Raw genomic sequence first — 17,841 nt, 5'->3', positions numbered from 1 at the left:
TCATGGGCCCCCAAAGCGCTGGCCCAGACAAAGAGCCCGATATAACCCAGTTGGCTTCTAAGGCCTTCCTGCTTTGATCATTGCCTGTGATGATGTGACATTTGGAGCTGCAGCAGCCTTTTGTGACCTGAAGTGACAAGCCTAAGGACAAAAAGCTCACACACTGAGGGTGACAGAATAAAATGACAGAGGGGACATGGGTCCTTAATGACATAATTGAGCTGCCAAACCAAACCTAGAATTGCCTACCCTCAGATCTCTTGGTGAGAAAATCAAATGCTTCTATAAAGCTGCTTAAGTCTCTTTAAGTTGGCTATTCTGTTACTCATAGCCCCCTAAATCCAAATTCATACACTCTATGACCTTGAGCACATACAGGTATTAACTACTCTCTATTCTCTGCCTAGGTGCCTTTGTTGGTAAGAGATAATATATACTCATATATTTTGCAAAATTATACGCATTTTTATATATTCTATTTCTGTCATCTAATGTTATATCACGAGAGTCTCCTGTGTTCTTTAATTTTTTTCTAAAAGACACAAACTTTGATGGTTACAGAGATGACTGTCACATGTTTTTCTTCAAATGCCATTATTTATGAGCATTTACATTGTCATCAGATTTTCTTTTCTATAAACAGCTCCTCCTTGTACATGAATTTTTGTATCTTCAATTATTTTCTGAGGATAAATTCCTAGAAATGGAAATACTGTGTCACATTTTAAGGCTTATAATATCAATTGCCACATTGGCTCCTCTCTGCCCCCCACAGACTTAACATTGCTATTAAAATTGTAGAAGAGCATGAAATATTCTTTTTAATAAGTAATGCATTTACATGGTTCTAAAAGTATCTCAGTGCATTCAAAAGTATACACTGGAAGTTTTCCTCCCCTCCCCGTCCCTAGCTTTCCAGTTCCACTCCCCAAGATTTCTGGGAAAAATTCCCAATTATATTTTAAGCATGTAAGGGACCCTGGCAGGAAATAGATGGTACAGTCAAATTAATCAGTTTCAGGAAAGGGATTATTTATAAAATGAAGTGGGGTACTGGGAAGCCCAAAGGAACAGTGTAATACCCTGGAGCTAGTATCACGCTTCCTAGGACAAAATGGAAGGGACTGAAATGGAGGCAGGAAGGCTGGCTGAGAGGGATCTTGAGCTTCAGCAGAGGGATGCTGGTGGCAGCCTCAAACAGAGGGGCTGGGTAAATAAACCACCTGAGTTCACCACTCTCCTGCTGCTGCTACACTCTTGCAGAAACCAGAGGGCAAGGGAGCCTGCTGCTGTCATCCCCTCTGGTCCCAGGGAGACTGAATTTGCAGCAGCACCTCCCATGTCCAGTCTCAGTATGCAGAGGACAGCCACACTGAGTTTCACAACGATAGCTTTGCCCTTCTCGCCAGTGCAATCCTTATTCCTTCAATGAAGGAAGTGTCCTGTGGGCCCTCCCAGAGAAAATTCAGGTGTTGTGGTTCTCTGGCTATATATATATATATATCTATCCTCACCCGAGGACATTTTTTCGTTTGTCTTCAGATAGAGTGGGAGTGGGGGGGAGAGAGAAACATTGATGTGAGAGAGATACATTGAGTGGTCGCCACCCACACGACCCCAACCAGGCCTGGGACGAAATGCAACCGAGGTACGTGCCCTTAGTGGGAACAGAACCCGGGACTCTCTGGTCCACGGGCGGCGCTCTAACCGCTGAGCCAAACTGGCCAGGGCTCTGGCTGCACATATTAATTCACTCTTACATTCTTTCTATTTCACTTGTGACCTCTCTGTGTGTTCTATCAGGTACTTCCAGAATCTGTGAAATAGGCTGAACTCTGAGTTATGGCAGAATGCTCCCGTGACAATAAATTTTTCTCCATCTAGACTTGTGACTCGGGTCCGCTCCCACTGGTCCCAATTGTCCTACTAGGAGTATTTAGAAAGCAGAGGCCAACTCAGTGCTTAAATCCTAATGCTTTATTGAGATTGGGGTTTGCCTGGGGCTGTGCAGATTTTGGCACTGGTTGTCCCACATTCTGGTAATGCCCTCAGTCCTAGGCAAACCTGGATGGACAATCTGTCACCCTAATTGAGAGGTGCAATCCCAGGGCAGTGAGAAGAGGGCAAAGGGGCAGCAAGGCAAAGAAGCAGGGAAAGCAAATACAAGGTGATGTATTAACAGGCTAGCCAGACCTTCAAGAGAAGAATATAGCTGATTGCTTGGTCATGCGACTTATCTCCAGGCAGGCAGCACCAAGCCACTGCTCCTGGGAACCACCATTGGAAGGAGGAAGGAAGAGGAAAGTGTCTGCCAATTTCTTTTTGGCTCATGTCTCTCACTGGTCAGAGTTCAGCATATGGAGTGTTAAGCCCTCCACAACTCTGGGCTGTGTCACCAAGCCTTTTTGAAGGGCTGCTGGGGAAGTCACATTGCATACTTCCTACTGCAATACAGTAAGTCCCCACTGAATGCCATTGATAGTTTCTTGGAACTGCAGTGAAATGACGTATAGTGAAACCAATTTTACCATAGGTTAGTTGATATAAACAAGATGGCATCTCATCGACATTATAACAACATGATGTTGAACAAAATGGCATTATTTGAGAACCTTCTGTGCTTCTGAATCTGTGGTTCTGGCTAGGTCAGACGTGTGGGCACTAGAGCTCTATGGCTCCCACTGGCATGGGTGTAATGGAGGTCAAAACCTGGCCCTTACCCTAGGGCCCTTAAAAGAGTTGGCAGTGGTAGGAAGTAAAGCGAGTGAGGCCCTGGAAAGCAGGTGTTGGTAGAGCAAATCAGGGGTGGTGTGTAAATGGGGCATAGTACAGTAGATATATGTTCATCGGTGGATTTGTCGATGTGTATTAATATTTTGAACTTGTGTGAAGGCAGCATAACATGGTGGTTAATGCTTGCACTCTGCAGTCAGACTTGGATTTGAATCCCAGCTCTGCTACTTAATAACGTATCATTGGGCAAATTTCTTAACCTCATATGTAAAATGGGGATCACAGTAGTGTCGTCCTCATATGTTTGTTATGAAGAGCAAAGGAGAGATAAGGTGATTATAAGAGTGCTTGTCACTCAGAAGTATTTAGCAAGTGTTGGTGATTATTACTATTCATTTGTGGTAGTACTTCTCAAGGTACGTTACATTGCTGCTTAACTTGGCAAAATTTCATTCATGTTTCCTTTTATTTCATTTAGTGGGGCTAATAATAATAACCACCACCACTTTCTGAATATTAGCTATGTTAAGCCCTTCAACATTCAACTTCACATAACACTGTGGAAGGTGTCTTCATTTTACAAAGAGTAACTCAAGGTTCAGAGAGCTATGCAACGTCTCCAAGACCGTAAGTAGCTGAAAGGATTTTTAAAAAGTGTACTTGCATTTTATATCTCTCAAGGTCTCTTAGAAAACTTACAGCACATTGAAACTGGATAATTGATGGATGTTTAAAAAGTTTTGGGTAGGACAACCAACATCATTGTGTCTACTTATATGTTTTGGTTAGATCGGGGTTTATGGAAACCAACAAAGGTGGGGCAGAACCCTCGTGTTGACAACAGTTGAAAGTTGTAATCACTCCTAGTCCTTAAGAAGGTGGCTGGAGAAAGAGACTATCAAACATTCACAGGACAGGTTACTTTGTGTACCTAATTACCAGGCCTATCTCTGAAGTTGGATGACCTCTGGTGGGCATTTCTGGGGATATAAATATCTTCTAACTTTCCATTCTGAGAAATCCATCCAAATACCTCTCTCTTGTCCTCATTGTCATCAATTTTTCAACCTTAGTCTTCCTAAGTCTCTGAACAGCCAGCCAACTTATTCACCTTAGTGTAGATCCTTATTTTAAGTCATCTCTCCTGCTAAAGAAAGTGGACAACCAGATTTATAACCTGAAGTTGGGCCCTCTGGGTAGATGGATTCCCCTTCACAAAGGTCTTTCAAAGCCACCCATCTGTAAATCAGCCCTAAGCTTTTATTTCTTCCATTAACTGGTCAGAGGGAGCTTCTGACGAGGCCATAAGTGTGGATTAAAGGCGATATGGTAAAGGAATAGGAGCAGGTACCATGAGAGTGTGAGCCACCAGATTGAGCTGTTTGTGTCTTTTCTGGACTTGTTTGGGTCTAGTCTTGTATATACCATTTTTATTTTGCAAAGGAATGCTGCTGTGAAATTTAGTTTTATAATAATGTGGATAAGGTGATATCCAGTTCATGGGTAGTTTACCTTGGTCAGATACTTAGTTGCTACCAGGGCCTAGGAGCAAGCCAGGTATTGCTTTCAAATGGAGAATTGTTGGTAGAAGCTTCTTCCATTGAGACCTGCCTGAGGCTCCATGCATGAGAAATAAGGTCCAAGCGACAGGATAACTAGTGCTACAGCTTGGCCTACCACAGAGTTTTATCTTTTTCCAGGCCCTGCTTAATGTGTTTAAAAAGCATGACCAAATGTAGTCTGTGTTGACTCTAAAATCACTGTGCCTCTTTCATTGTGACAGGTTGTATAAAGAGAAGCAGCTTATCTCATTTCAAGGTGATTTTCCAACATACTCAAGACCACTGGACCCCTAGAAACCTAATGATGCAGTAGGTCCATGAGTCTTCTTGCTTATCTCTAACGTTGTGGCATGCATGTATCTTCCTTCCTTCCTATGTGTACTTCCTGTTCACTGGGTTCCAGTTACCATACTGTCATGATTATACTGTGGCAGCATGCTATTCTGTGGGAAATCAAGATGATCAAGGACTTAATTCTCAGACTATATTATGGCAGAGAACAAGAGAGCTGGCATAACCCTGAGTATATTCAGGTGTTCTGCTGTCCCTGCATGCGAAGGCACATGGCTTCTGATAATCTATGCTGATAGGGATAGGTTAAATAATTTTGTTAAGTCAATAGCTACAAACCAGATGCCAGAGGTTCTATTTATTTGACCATACAAAGGTACTATATCCAGAACCACAGCTGTGATTAGAATCATTGTCTGATTGGAAGAGAGTCTGGAGGGTCTGCTTCCTCTAGCGAGGGGGGTTTGGGAAGATTTGGGGCTCAAAATTCTGTCTTGTCTGTGTCTCTCCAAATGTCCATTTCTATTTCTCAAGGTCCTACTTAGTATCTGTAAACTTGGTCCAAAACCATAAGTGCCCTGCAACTTCAGCAGGTGACCAACTACTTTAGCTGCCTCTAAGTATTTCTAATTTTGCACCTATTTCCTGAGTTGGAAACCAAGCTTTCAATTTATTCTCCCTTCCACATAATCTTCCTAGGATAGTTAATAATATCAGCTGACCCACAATCTTTTTTTTTAATTCCTCTTCCTCACTTTTAAAAAATATATATGTTTTTATTGACTTTTTAGAGAAAGAGAAACATCGATGCAAGAGAAAAACATCCATCAGCTGCCTCCTGCATGGCCCATAGTGGGAATTGAGCCCGCAACCCGGGCATGTGCCCTGACCAGGAATCGAACTGGGACGTCTCACTTCATGGGACAATATTCAATCCACTGAGCCACACTGGCCAGGCCATGACCCACAATCTTTATAATCACTGTTATTGCATGGTGACCAAACTTCATAGCTATTTGCTCTCACAAGACCTTGCCCTTCACCTGTACTGTGTGATGATTTGAGTTATTGTGATGTTACTGAGTCCACAGGGATTATCAGAGTCCCAAGGAAGTTATCTATGCACTTCTCAAATTTGTGATCCTCTGTATCCCATAATTTCATTTTAGTCTTATGTGTCTTGGGACCAATTCTAGTATCAATTACTGTATCATTCAGGGTCCCAGCGTGAACCAAATTGCACATTCAAATCAAGTAATTAAAGTGAATTAATAAAGGGGCCATTAACAAACATGTGGGTAGGGTTTAGAGAAGGGATGGTGTAATACCCCAGGGCTGGCAACAGCATGAAGGAGCAAATAGAGGGAAGAGTTACCAGAACCAGGTAGAATGGAAAGGACCCCTATATAGAACCTATGATCTTTGACAGGATTTGGGCAACCCACAGTTTTTCAGGGGAGGAGTAAATACCTTCTTTTTACTCTCTTCCTACCTTCCAATCTCCTACTAATGCTCCCACTGACTAAACCCAATCTTAAAGCAGAAGAAACAATAGTTCAGCCTTGGGGCAAAGAACAGAATATTGATAGGTGGAGAGGTTATTGGAGGATTAAATGAAAATGTCCAGCACAGCTCTAAATCCTGTGCTACTCATCACCATATACAAAGATACTAGCCTGAATCTATTGTTTGGAATATCTGTAGAAATAGGAAATCTAGGAAAATTTCATGATTATTTTGTTTTATCACTCCAGGATTTCATTATTCCTGTTGAGATTAGGGAGCCCAACTCCATGGAGGCATCCATTAATCATCCAGATGGCAGTCAACACAAAGAGTGTCAAGGATAATGCTACCTACATTTACTAATTTTTTAAGGTTCATCTATTCTATGCACTTTTTATGTATTAAAATATTTAAATAAGAAAATTATGATATTAGGAACACAAATGCCAACATAGTCTTTTATTCATTTTATGACTGTTCCGTCATTTATTCAGTAAATTCCTATTGAATTGACTATTGCCAGCAAACAAATAATCAAAACAAACAAAATTTGTGAATTTCACATTTTAGTGGGAGAGTCAGACACATCAGAGAGGAAGGCAAAGGCTAGATTATACAGTAAGATTATACAGAATTTGTACTTTGTTTGTGGCACAATATAAAGTTATTGGGGGATTTAAGCAAGAGAGTAATATGATCTGATATATTTTGAATGTTTTTAAAAATTTTTTCTTTATTAATTTTTAGAGAGAGAGAAAGGAAGAGGTAGACAGAAATATCAATGAGAGAGAACATTGATTAGCCACCTCCTGCATGACCCCCATTGGGGATTGGGCCCACAACCCGGGCATGTACCCTGACCGGGAATTGAACTGGTGGCCTCCTGGTTCTTGGGTTAACGCTCACTCACTGAGCCACACCAGCTGGGCATATGTTGAATATTTTTAAATGATCATTTTGGCTGCTGTCTGGAGAATAAACTGTGGTGGAGAAAGGGTAGAAATAGGACCCATTTAGGAGCCTACTGTAGTAACTTAGTAAAAGAAATGATGGTGTTTTGAACTAATACATTAAAAGAGGAGGTGGAGAGAAGAGGATGTACACATGATGGATTTTGAACATAGAACTAATGCAATTTACTAATAGATTGCACCTATAGAGAGAGGGAAGGAAAGAATTGAGGACAACTTCTATCCTTCAGTCAGGTCAACTGGATGATTGGAGATACCAGTAATAGATACTAGGAAAGCAGTGGAAGGGGAATTTTGGGATTTCAGGGTGGTGTATCAGGAGTCTTATAATGGACATGATAAATTTAATATCCATGTGGAGATATAGGAACTTGTCATTCAGAAGAGAGGGCAAGGTTAGAGATGTAAATGGGAGTTGTGAGTGTACAGATGATATTTAAAGTTACAGGACAGGATGAGTTATGCATGGAAAAGTGTAAAATAAAGAAGACCCAGAAGCTCAGCATTTAGAAACTGAAAGGGATAAGAGTGGTAGGCTAGGGGAATTTGACCTTCTAGAATCAGGTTCAGGAATGTGGAGCAGACAAAAATCCAGTTGTAGATTAAGGATATTTAGAAGAAAGGAAGTGGAGAAATGAGTACACATTCTTTCTATACATTTTTTAAAAGAGAGAGAGATTAATATTTTTAGGGAGAGAGGATGGGAGACAGAGAAACATTGATGTGACAGAGAAGCATCAGTTGGCTGCCCCTTGCACATCCCCCACTGGGGATCGAGCCCACAACCCGGGCATGTGCCCTGACTGGGAATCAAACTGGGACCTCATGGTACATGGGTCGACGCTCAGCCACTGAGCCACACTGGCCGGCCTCTTTCCATAAATTTTACTGTGAATGGAACAGAGGAACAGAGCTATAAATAATTTAATCTTCTTTTTCTGTCTATAAATGGAAGGTTTAAAGATGATACTTTTTAAAACATTTAGCTTTTGCTACAAAACAAATTACCCCAAACTCAGTGACTTAAAAGATATTTTACAAAAATATATAAATATTTATAATTTCTTATTGTTTGACTGGCTGTCTGGTCTGGGTACGTTTGGCTGAGGTCGGTTTATCTCAGATGACCTCTTTCATGTGTCTGTTTATTGGCTGTATATCAGGTAAAGGCAGAGGATGATTTGGCTCTGTGTTCCTCATAACCCAGCAGCCTAGTCTGGGCTCATTCACCTGGTCATGATTAAAGAGCTCCCAAGAACAATGCACAAGTGCTTTTCAGGTCTTTGCTTATGTCACATTTGTTATTGTCCCATTAACCAAAGCAAGTCACATGGGCAAGCCAGGAATCAGTGTAGGAGGGAAATGCTCAGGGGCAGAGAAAGGGAAGAAATTATTGCAGTCCTTTTTGCAAGTAATCTCCCATAACTATTAATGTATTTCTAATTATGTGAATTCATCCTTTAGTTGCTCATGTTAGAAACCTCAAAGTTATTTTCTACTTCTCTTTTTCTCTCCTGCATAAAATGGGAAATTATTTAATTAGCTAAGTAAAAATGTATTTTGTGGGAAATCTTTTTCTCTCAGTACTTTAATCATAGAAATATTAATATAAACTTAGCCCATAGACCCATTACTGTTTTAATTAGTTATTTTCAGAAATCGGAGAGAAATAACATAATTGGCAGACTAAAATATGAAATTATTTAAATCCCTTATAAAAATGTGACTTAATAGTCCAGTGATACATTTCATTTTATTTGTTTTCTTACAAATAAGCACAGACATAATTACTAATAAGTGGTGATATTTAAAAACTTAGAGAAAATATTAAGCGACACTCCTGTCTTAGATGATTGTGTACATGCTTCTTATCTGAAGTTGGCAGCAAATGAAATTAAATGGTTTTCCAAATGACTGCATTATAAATTCACCTTCTCTCAGTGAATTGACTGATCTTTGTCCTTGCTGCCTCCCAAGCAGGGCACTTGCACTGAGTGGACTATTTTTTTTAAGTTGATCTTGGAGAGAGAACAGAAGGGAGAGAGACAGAGCGAGCGAGTGAGCGCAACTTTGATATGAGAAAGAAACATCCATTGGTTGCCTCCTGCACACACCCTGATTGGGGATCAAACCCCAAACCTGGGTATGTGCCCTGACTGGGAATCGAACCCGCCACCCTTTGGTGTACAGGATGATGCTCCAACAAACCGAGCCACACTGTCCGGGGCCTGAGTGGACTATTGATAATATGACATTAAAGCTTCTTAAGACCATTGGTTGGTGGAACCCTGTAACGGGCCTTTTAGAAAACACTGAACAGTGATCCTTTCCTGCCAGGAGAGGTGGAATGGGATGTAAGCATGGCATTAAAGAAAGGCGTAATGTTGATCCCCGGTCAAATGAACTTTGAAACTATTCTGGGCCTCAGTTTATTCATCTGGAAAATAGGAGAGTGTCTTTACGATTTTCTCTCAACTTGTAGCTGAATCCCTGTGAGCTCTGCTGGTACAATAGAATCAGCACTCTATTAACCACAGAAATGGAAGCAGGGGCCCAGAACATCACCAATTCCGGTTAAAACAGGAGGCAGGGGCAATTACAACCAGTATCTAGTAACCTATTTACTATTCTGCAGACGCAAATACAAAGTTCAAGAGGCACGCCTATAATAGCAGGGTAGGAATCCAAAATGTTATGTATACCCAAAGGTTATAGTCTGTGACTAGTGTCGGTTCCATAATTGAGCCTTGATTGTTTTCTTCACACGTGAGAAAGTGTCTGTGCAGCATCACCTTGTGGCCGAAATGACTGCTCACCAGCTTTTTGAAATCTGTCAGGTTGACCAGATCAGGAGAGTTGTCACCACTTTTTGGGTCCCAGATCGCTTTGAGAACCTGTAACAGTATCTGGTGCAGTCAGTCTTCAAAGTGATGTGGACATGCACATAGATACACCTCATGTCTGCAAAGGATTAAGAAGGCTTCCTGAGTTTCAGGCCCATGGGAAACCTGCTTGTCTGGCTAACCACACACGCCCCTTCCTGTTTCTGACCTGCGTCATGACATCGCTCCTTATTATTTCAGCCCCAGTTGGCATCCATGCCAGTCAAGCCACTCAACTTGAAAGTAAATTTTATATCCCCTTATATTTACCTTCCTCCCTCCAATTCCTTTTTCTCTCTACTCCTTGGAGCTTCTGTGTTAAGGAGTATCTTTTTCAATCGAGTGCCACATTAAAAGATTTTAGATAGCCCTGGACTGTTTGGCTCAGCAGTTAGAGCATCGGCCCATGCACCAGAGAGACCCGGGTTCAGTTTCCACTAAGTGCACTTACCTCCGCTGCAGTTTGTCCCCGGCCCCGGATGGGGTCCTGCGGGTGGTAGCCAGTCGATGTGTCTCTCTCACGTTGATGTTTCTCTCTCTCTCCTCCTCCTTCTCTTCCTCTCCCTCTATGAAGATGAATACAAAAATGTCCTTGGGTGAGGATAAAATTAAAAAAAAAGATTTTAGATAGACTGGTGATTCCAAGTCTCACAGTCTTTATTTTATTTTATTTTTTTAAATCCTCACCAGAGCCCTGGCCGGTTTGGCTCAGCGATTGGAGCGTCGGCCTGCGGTACAGAGAGACCCGGGTTCGGTTCCCGCTAAGGGCACGTACCTGGGTTGCAGTTTGTCCCCGGCCCTGGTTGGTCGTGTGGGTGGCAGCCACTCGATGTGTCCCTTCGCATCGATGTTTCCCTCTCTCTCTCTTCCTCTCCCTCCCACTCTGTCTGTACAAAAAATGGAAAAATGTCCTCGAATGAGGATAAAAAAAAAAAAAAAAGAAACTGTTTATTTTACCTCAACTTTATTTCCATTGCTGTTTAAGAGTTTGTGAAAGAACAGCGTAAGACCACTCAGTGGTTGTTCCTACCCATTCAGTGGCCTGAGCAGTGGGGGCTTCAGACCAGTCTTCAGTAGGAAACTGCTGAATAGGCACAGGGGGCCCCTGTGCCTTCAGACCAGTCTGCGACCTCCAGCTGAGCAGCAGTGAACTCAGGAGCAGTCCATTCATCCTGAAATTCCTCCTTGGTCACAGCCTTTTCAGCAGTGGCCAGCTCTTCCTTTTCAATCTCTTCGGGATCTCTGTAGAAGTAAAGATCAGGCATGATCTCCCATGGGGGCTCACGGGAGATGGTGCCATGCATGTGCAGAATTGTCAGGCCAGCATTCACCACATCAGGCCCCTTGTTGTTGCATGGGATGGCAATGTCCACAGAGCGCAGAGGAGAGTCTGTGATACGCAGAACAATGGTAGGCAGGTTAACATAAGTTGCCTCTGTGAGAGGCTGGTGGTCTGCTCTGGGATCAGTAACCACCACAAGTCTCATCTCCTGGAAGGCTACCTGGATGTGGTCAATGAAGCTTCGAGGAGTGAAGCGGCTGGCAATAGGAAGGACTCCAGTGGCAGCAGCAAACTTCAGCGTGCTCGCTTGCTGGTGTTCCTGGACGATATGCCTAACATCAGCAGGGTTTTCAATGGCAACAAGGGCACAAGCTGCCAGCAGAAACTTCTCCCAGGTTCTCTTCAGATGTATGATGTAGATGCCATCACTTTGCCTTTTGTAGATGTCGCTTTTCCACTTGGAAGTCAAGGTTGGTGCCACCTAAGTGGGTTCTTGCTGCAAGGAATTTGAGGACATCTTCCTTCATTTGCAGGACATCAAAAGCTCCAGACATTGTGAAAGTTTCCCTTTAAGTTATTTGGGAACTGATAACAATGCCCCCTGGGCCCCTCTTAGGGTAGTATGGAAAGGCCCTCTGCTCAGGTCTTATGTTTGTCTTTAATCCATTTTGAATTAACTTTTGTGAGTGATATAAAATAGGGGTCCACTTTTTTTAAATATTTTTTTCCGTTTTATTTTATTATTATTTTTTGACAGAGCAAGATTTAGTTTTAAAAGGGAGGCTAAGACAGAGCTGTGTCCTTTCCTCTACATTGTCTTTTAAAATAATAAATTTAAAAAATATTGCTATGTGTTGAATTGCTAGGGGTCCAATTTTATTCTTCTTGTGTGGTTATCAAGTTTTCCCAACAAAATTTATTGAAGAGATTATCCCCTTCCCATTGAGTATTCTTGGTGCCCTTGTCAAATATTAATTGATACATGCATGGGTTGATTTTTGGGCTCTGAAATCTGTTCCATTGGTCTATGTTTCTATTTTTATGCCAATACCATACTTTTTGGATTATTATAGCTTTGTAATATAGTTTTAAATCAGGAAGTGTGATGCCTCCAACATTGTTTTTTTCTCTTGGGATTACTTTGGCTATTTGGGATCTTTTGGGGTTCCATACAAATTTTTAAATTGTTGTTTCTATCTCTGTGAAAAATGCCATTAGAATTTTGATAGACATTGTATTGACTCAATAGATGGTTTTGGGTAATATGAACATTTTAATAATACTAATTCTTCTGATACATGAACAAGGACTATCTTTCCTTTCCTTTGGGTCTTCAATTTCTTTAGTCAAAGTCTTATAGTTTTCAGTGTACAAATCTTTCACCTCTTTGGTTACATTTATTTCTAAGTATTTAATTTTTTTGATGCTAGAATAAATGAGATTATATTCTTTATCTCTTTTTCAGATATTTAATCGTTCATGTATTGAAATGCAACTTATTTCTGTATGTTGATTTTGTATCCTGCAACTTTACTAAATTAAGTCATTAGTTCTAACAATGTTTTGATGGAGTCTTTAGGATTTTCTATATATAAAATTATGTCATCAGCAAACAGAGGCAATTTTGCTTGTTTCTTTCCAATTTGAATATCTATTATTTCTTCTTCTTGCCTAATTGCATTGTCCAGTACTATGTTGAATAGAAGAAGGGATCCCTTTCTTGTTCCTGATTTTAGAGGAAATGCTTTCAGTCTTTCACCAGTGAGTATGATGCTAGCTGTGGGTTTGTTGTATATGTCCTATAATAGATGGAGGTATATTCCTTCTTTACCCAATTTGGTTTTTTTTGCTTTTTTTTTGGTGCGTGCCCCTTGCGGGAACCAAACCTGAGACTCGCTGGTCCACAGATTGATGCTCCAGCCACTGAGCCAAACCAGCCAGGGCCCCAATTTGTTTTTTTTTTATCATAAAACGATGTTATATTTTATAAAATTATTTTTATTTATCTATTGAGATGAAAATGGTTTTTATCTTTCATTCTTTCATGTGGTATAGCATATTATAATTTTTATTATTATTTTAATCCTCACCTGAGGATATGTTTAGAGAGAGGAAGGGGGAGAGAGAAAGAGAGAGAGAGAGAGAGAGAGAGAGAGAGAGAGAGAGAGAGAGATCTATTGGTTGCCTCTCATATGTGCCCTGACCAGGGACTGAACCCACAACCTAGGTATGTGCCCTGACTGGGAATCAAACCTGCAACCTTTTGGTATATCAGACAACACTCCAACCAACTGAGCCACCTAGCCAGGGCAGCATATTATTGATTTGTACATGCTGAATCATCCTTGCGATCCAGGGATAAATCTAACTTGGTCATGGGGTATAATCCTTTTTATGTGTTGTTGAATTCAGTTTGCTAATATTTTGTTGAGAATTTTTGCATCTATATTTATCAGGGATATTGGTGTCTAGTTTTATTCTAGTGTCTTTATCTAGCTTTGATATCAGGGTAATGCTGGCCTGGTAAATGAGTTTGGAAATGTTCATTCTTCTTTAAAGGTTTGATACAGTTCACCAGTGAATCTATCTGATCCTGAGGTTTTCCGTGTTGAAAGGTTTTTGATTGAATCAGTAATCTCTTTACTCATTATTGATCTGTTCAGATTTTCTATTTCTTCATTATTCAGTCTTGGTAGGTTATATGTTTCTAGGAATTTATTGATTTCTTCTAAGTTATGTAATTTGTTAGCACATAATTGTTCATAGTAGTCCTTTATGATTCTTTGTATCTCTGCAGTATGAGTTGTAATAGCTAATTTCTGATTTTGAGTCTGCTCTTTTTTTTCTTAGTCTAGCTAAAGTTTTACCAATTTTTTTTGAAAAAACAGTTTTTTAGTTTTATTGATTTCTTAAAAAAATTATTTTTCTCTCTCTATTTTATTTATTTCCACTCTGATTTTTATTTTCTGCCTTCTGCTAACTTTGGGCTTATTTTATCCTTTTTTTCCCTAGTTCCTTGAGGTGTAAAGTTAGATTGTTTATTTGAGATCTTTCTTTTTTCTTAATGTAGGCATTTATCCCTATAAACTTTCCTCTTAGAATGGCTTTTGCTACATCCCATAAGTTTTGGTATGTTTTGTTTGTATTTTCATTTGCTTCAAGATACTTTTTGATTTTCCTTTTGATTTCTTCTTTGACCCATTGTTTTTTCAGGAGTGTGTTAGTTTCCATATATTTGTGAATTTTCCAGTTTTTCTCTTATTGATTTTTAGTTTCATACCACTGTGGTCAGAAAAGATACTTGGGATGATTCCAATCTTCTTAAATTTGCTAAGACTTGCTTTGTGGGTTAACATATGATATGTCTTAAAGAATGTTCTATGTGCACTTGAGAAGAATGTGTATTTTGCTGCTGTTGGATAGAATATTTTGTATAAGTCTGTTAGCTACATTTCATCTAAAGTATAGTTCAAGTCCAATGTTTTTTTTATTGATTTTTTTGTCTGGATGATCCATCCATTGTTGAAAGTGGGGTATTGAAGTCCTCCACTATTACTGTATTTTTGTCTATTTCTCCCTTCAGATCTGAATTTATTTAGGTGCTCAGATGTTGGGTTCATACATATTTATGATTGTTATACATTCTTGATGATTTGACCCCTTTATCATTATATAATGACTTTCTTTGTCTCTTGTTACCATTTAGCTTAAAGTCTGTTTTGTCTCATATAAACATCGCTACTCTTGCTCTCTTTTGGTTTCCACTTGCACGGAATATCTCTTTTCATCCCTTAACTTTGAGCTAATATATGTCCTTAAAGCTGAAGTGAGTCTCTTGTAGGCAGTATATAGCTGTGTATTTTTAAAAATTCCATCCAGTGCCCTGGCCGGTTTGGCTCAGCGGTTAGAGCGTCGGCCTGCGGTCCGAAGAGACCCGGGTTCGGTTCCCGCTAAGGGCGCGTACTTCGGTTGCAGTTTGTCCCCGGCCCTGGTTGGTCGTGCGGGTGGCAGCCACTCGATGTGTCCCTTCACGTCGATGTTTCTCTCTCTCTCTCCTTCCTCTCTCTCCCTCCCACTCTATCTGTACAAAAAATGGAAAATATCCTCGGGTGAGGATAAAAAAAAAAAAAAAAAATTCCATCCAGCTACTCTGTGCTTTTTGATTGGATAATTTAATCCATTTACCTTTAGAGTAATTGTTGATAAGTAGGGACTTGCTAATGTTATCTTATTAATTGTTTTTGATTTTCTATTGGGTAAATCACAGATCTCCAGGTCCTTGAGGTCAGTTATTGGAAAATTATTATGATCCTTTTGTGGTGTCATGATTCCTTGATTTATCATGTTCCTTGAAGTCTTGCATCGCTGTCATCCCCTTTGAAGTAGTAGTCATTTCCTCCAGTCTTTACTAACTGCCTTAGGGAGCAAAATCCCTTCCATCAGACTCACTAGGGATCCTGAGGCTTTCCCAGACCTTTTGTGGATACACCTGCTTCAAGCTTCTTGCTCCATGCTTCTTGCTCCCTCTTGTGGCAAAATTCTTAAACTTGTACACCAGGCAGAGTGCTGACAGCCTCCCTTTTACTTCCCAAGGGCAGAGCTAAAGCTCAGGTTTATGGTCTGTCCCTGTCCGAAGATTTGAGTAGGTTTTCTGCACATGTTCACTAGCCTTCTGCTAAAGCTTGCTCTTGCCAATCAGGAGTGTGCACAGGGAGCCAGCCACACAGCGGGGGTGTATGTGGGTGAGGCACAAAGTGCTGGGTGTACCCATGGCCCCATTGAGGGGCTCTTCGGGTGAGGTGTTTCCAGCTGCTTATGGGAGGGCTTCTTGATGGAGTCCTTGACAGTTAGTAGGACCTGCATCCCTTTACTATCCTCTGACTGTCCCATCTGCTACTCTCCTAGCCACCTCTGCTCCCCAGTCTTGCATCTCATAACTGAGCACTCTGGATGGGGTGAGAGAGAAGAATAGGTCTCTCTGGTAGCATCCTGCACAGTTGGGGAACCTAGGTGTCCACTCACACATTCCCAATAGGAGAAATCATGGACCAGGAAGGTCTCTCTTGGTGCTGATCTGTGCTCCCTTGAGAAAGAGTGATGTGGGTAAAATTAAACTGTTCTTCTTACCCTCTCTAATTCATCCAGACATGTATATTTCCAACAGTATGTTGGAACTTCTCTGTTGGAAATCTGTACTTCCACAAAGGCTCTCTTACCCATGGTATAAGACTGTTTTCCAGAAGCTCCTGGACTTCCTAGGCTAGTTGCTATAAACAAGATTTCTATGGCATCTCATCGTTAAAACAAAATGATGTTGAATGAACAAAGTGATGTTATTTCAGGACCTGCTCTGTGTGTGTTCATATGTGTACATACATACATACATACATACATATGTATACATATATAGACAGAAACAGAGAGAGAGTACAAATGATAAAGTGAATAACGCAAGATGTTAGCAATAAGTGACCAATAATGAATCTGAATAAAGGGTCAGCTGTCCTATGTACTATTCATATTCTTGCAACTCTTCTGTACGCTTGAAACTACCTCCTAATAAAATGTAAAATGTAAAAACTACTCTTTTTAAATGAAGTTTTTGTATGCAATCATCTGCTTTTTATACCACGCTGCCCACTTTTTGGGGAAGTGTGGCTTCCTATTGACCCTGACAGCCTTGAGCTGATAGAAGGAGGGAAGGAAGGCACGGAGGCAGCCTGGACCTTCCATGTCTCCTTTCTTGCTCAGCCAGCAGTCCAGTCCTCAGAAAATGGGCCATCTGCCCTCCCCCATCCTATCTTCAGACAAGTAGACCTGGATGGAGCTTTCTTGCTTCCCGTATATGCTGAATCTCTTCTTTCCTGGCTTTGCTTACCTCCCAAGGCAGCATACAGCGAACTGAACAAGGGGCCAGTGTGAAAGGGCTCCATGGAAGGCAGTTGGTATTGCCTTCTTTTTTCAGTCACTTGTTTTTCTGCTGTTACCTTCTAGGAGAATGACACAGAAGAGATCATTCAAGGAAAAGGAGAAGGTAGTGGAGGCTAGGGCCTATAGTATATTGCAAAACCTGCCACAGATTCTTCCCACCCATGTTCAATGTGGCCTTGCAGATCCTCCCATTCAGAGGTGACCTTTGTTTCTCCATCTCCTGGGCTGGCCTTGTGACCCAGCAACCTGACTCTAGCAGAGGCTTGAAAGACCACGTGCTAGGACTCCTCTCGCTGCACTTGGAACCCTGAGACCACCATGTGAATGAGCCTGAGCTCGCCTGCTGCATGATGGGAAACACATGTGTGACAAAGTCATCCCCATTGCCCTGGCTGACACTGAGCCAGTTTTGAGACATGTGAATGAGGCCATCCTAGTTCATTCATGCCCTACTGAGGCAGCAGCTGGTCCCAGACACAGTGTGAGTTCCGCAGAGGTCTGTCAAGTGGCCCAGGCAAGAAGAAATGCCCCACCAGCCCAAAGAAGAGTGAGAAGTAATACCTGTTTGTTGTTTTAAGCCACTCGGTTCTAGAAAGGATTGGTTTGCAGTGAAAGCTAACTGCAACAGGGTCTGTCCCCAGCCAGCATGAGTGTCGTGTGGACTCTGAGGTTGTTATTTCAGC

The 17,841-nt window shown here is 41.1% G+C and overlaps 1 pseudogene; it reads right to left on the bottom strand.

Moving 5' to 3' along the window:
* Positions 1-10,909: 10,909 nt before the first annotated feature.
* LOC118635499 lies at positions 10,910-11,781 on the bottom strand (annotated as a pseudogene).
* Positions 11,782-17,841: the final 6,060 nt, after the last annotated feature.

This window comes from Molossus molossus, unplaced genomic scaffold, assembly GCF_014108415.1.
Source record: "Molossus molossus isolate mMolMol1 unplaced genomic scaffold, mMolMol1.p scaffold_m16_p_2, whole genome shotgun sequence".
NCBI classification, from domain to species: Eukaryota; Metazoa; Chordata; class Mammalia; order Chiroptera; family Molossidae; genus Molossus; species Molossus molossus.
The sequence above is the reverse complement of the archived record's forward strand: the minus strand, read 5'-3'. Positions and strand labels throughout refer to the sequence as shown.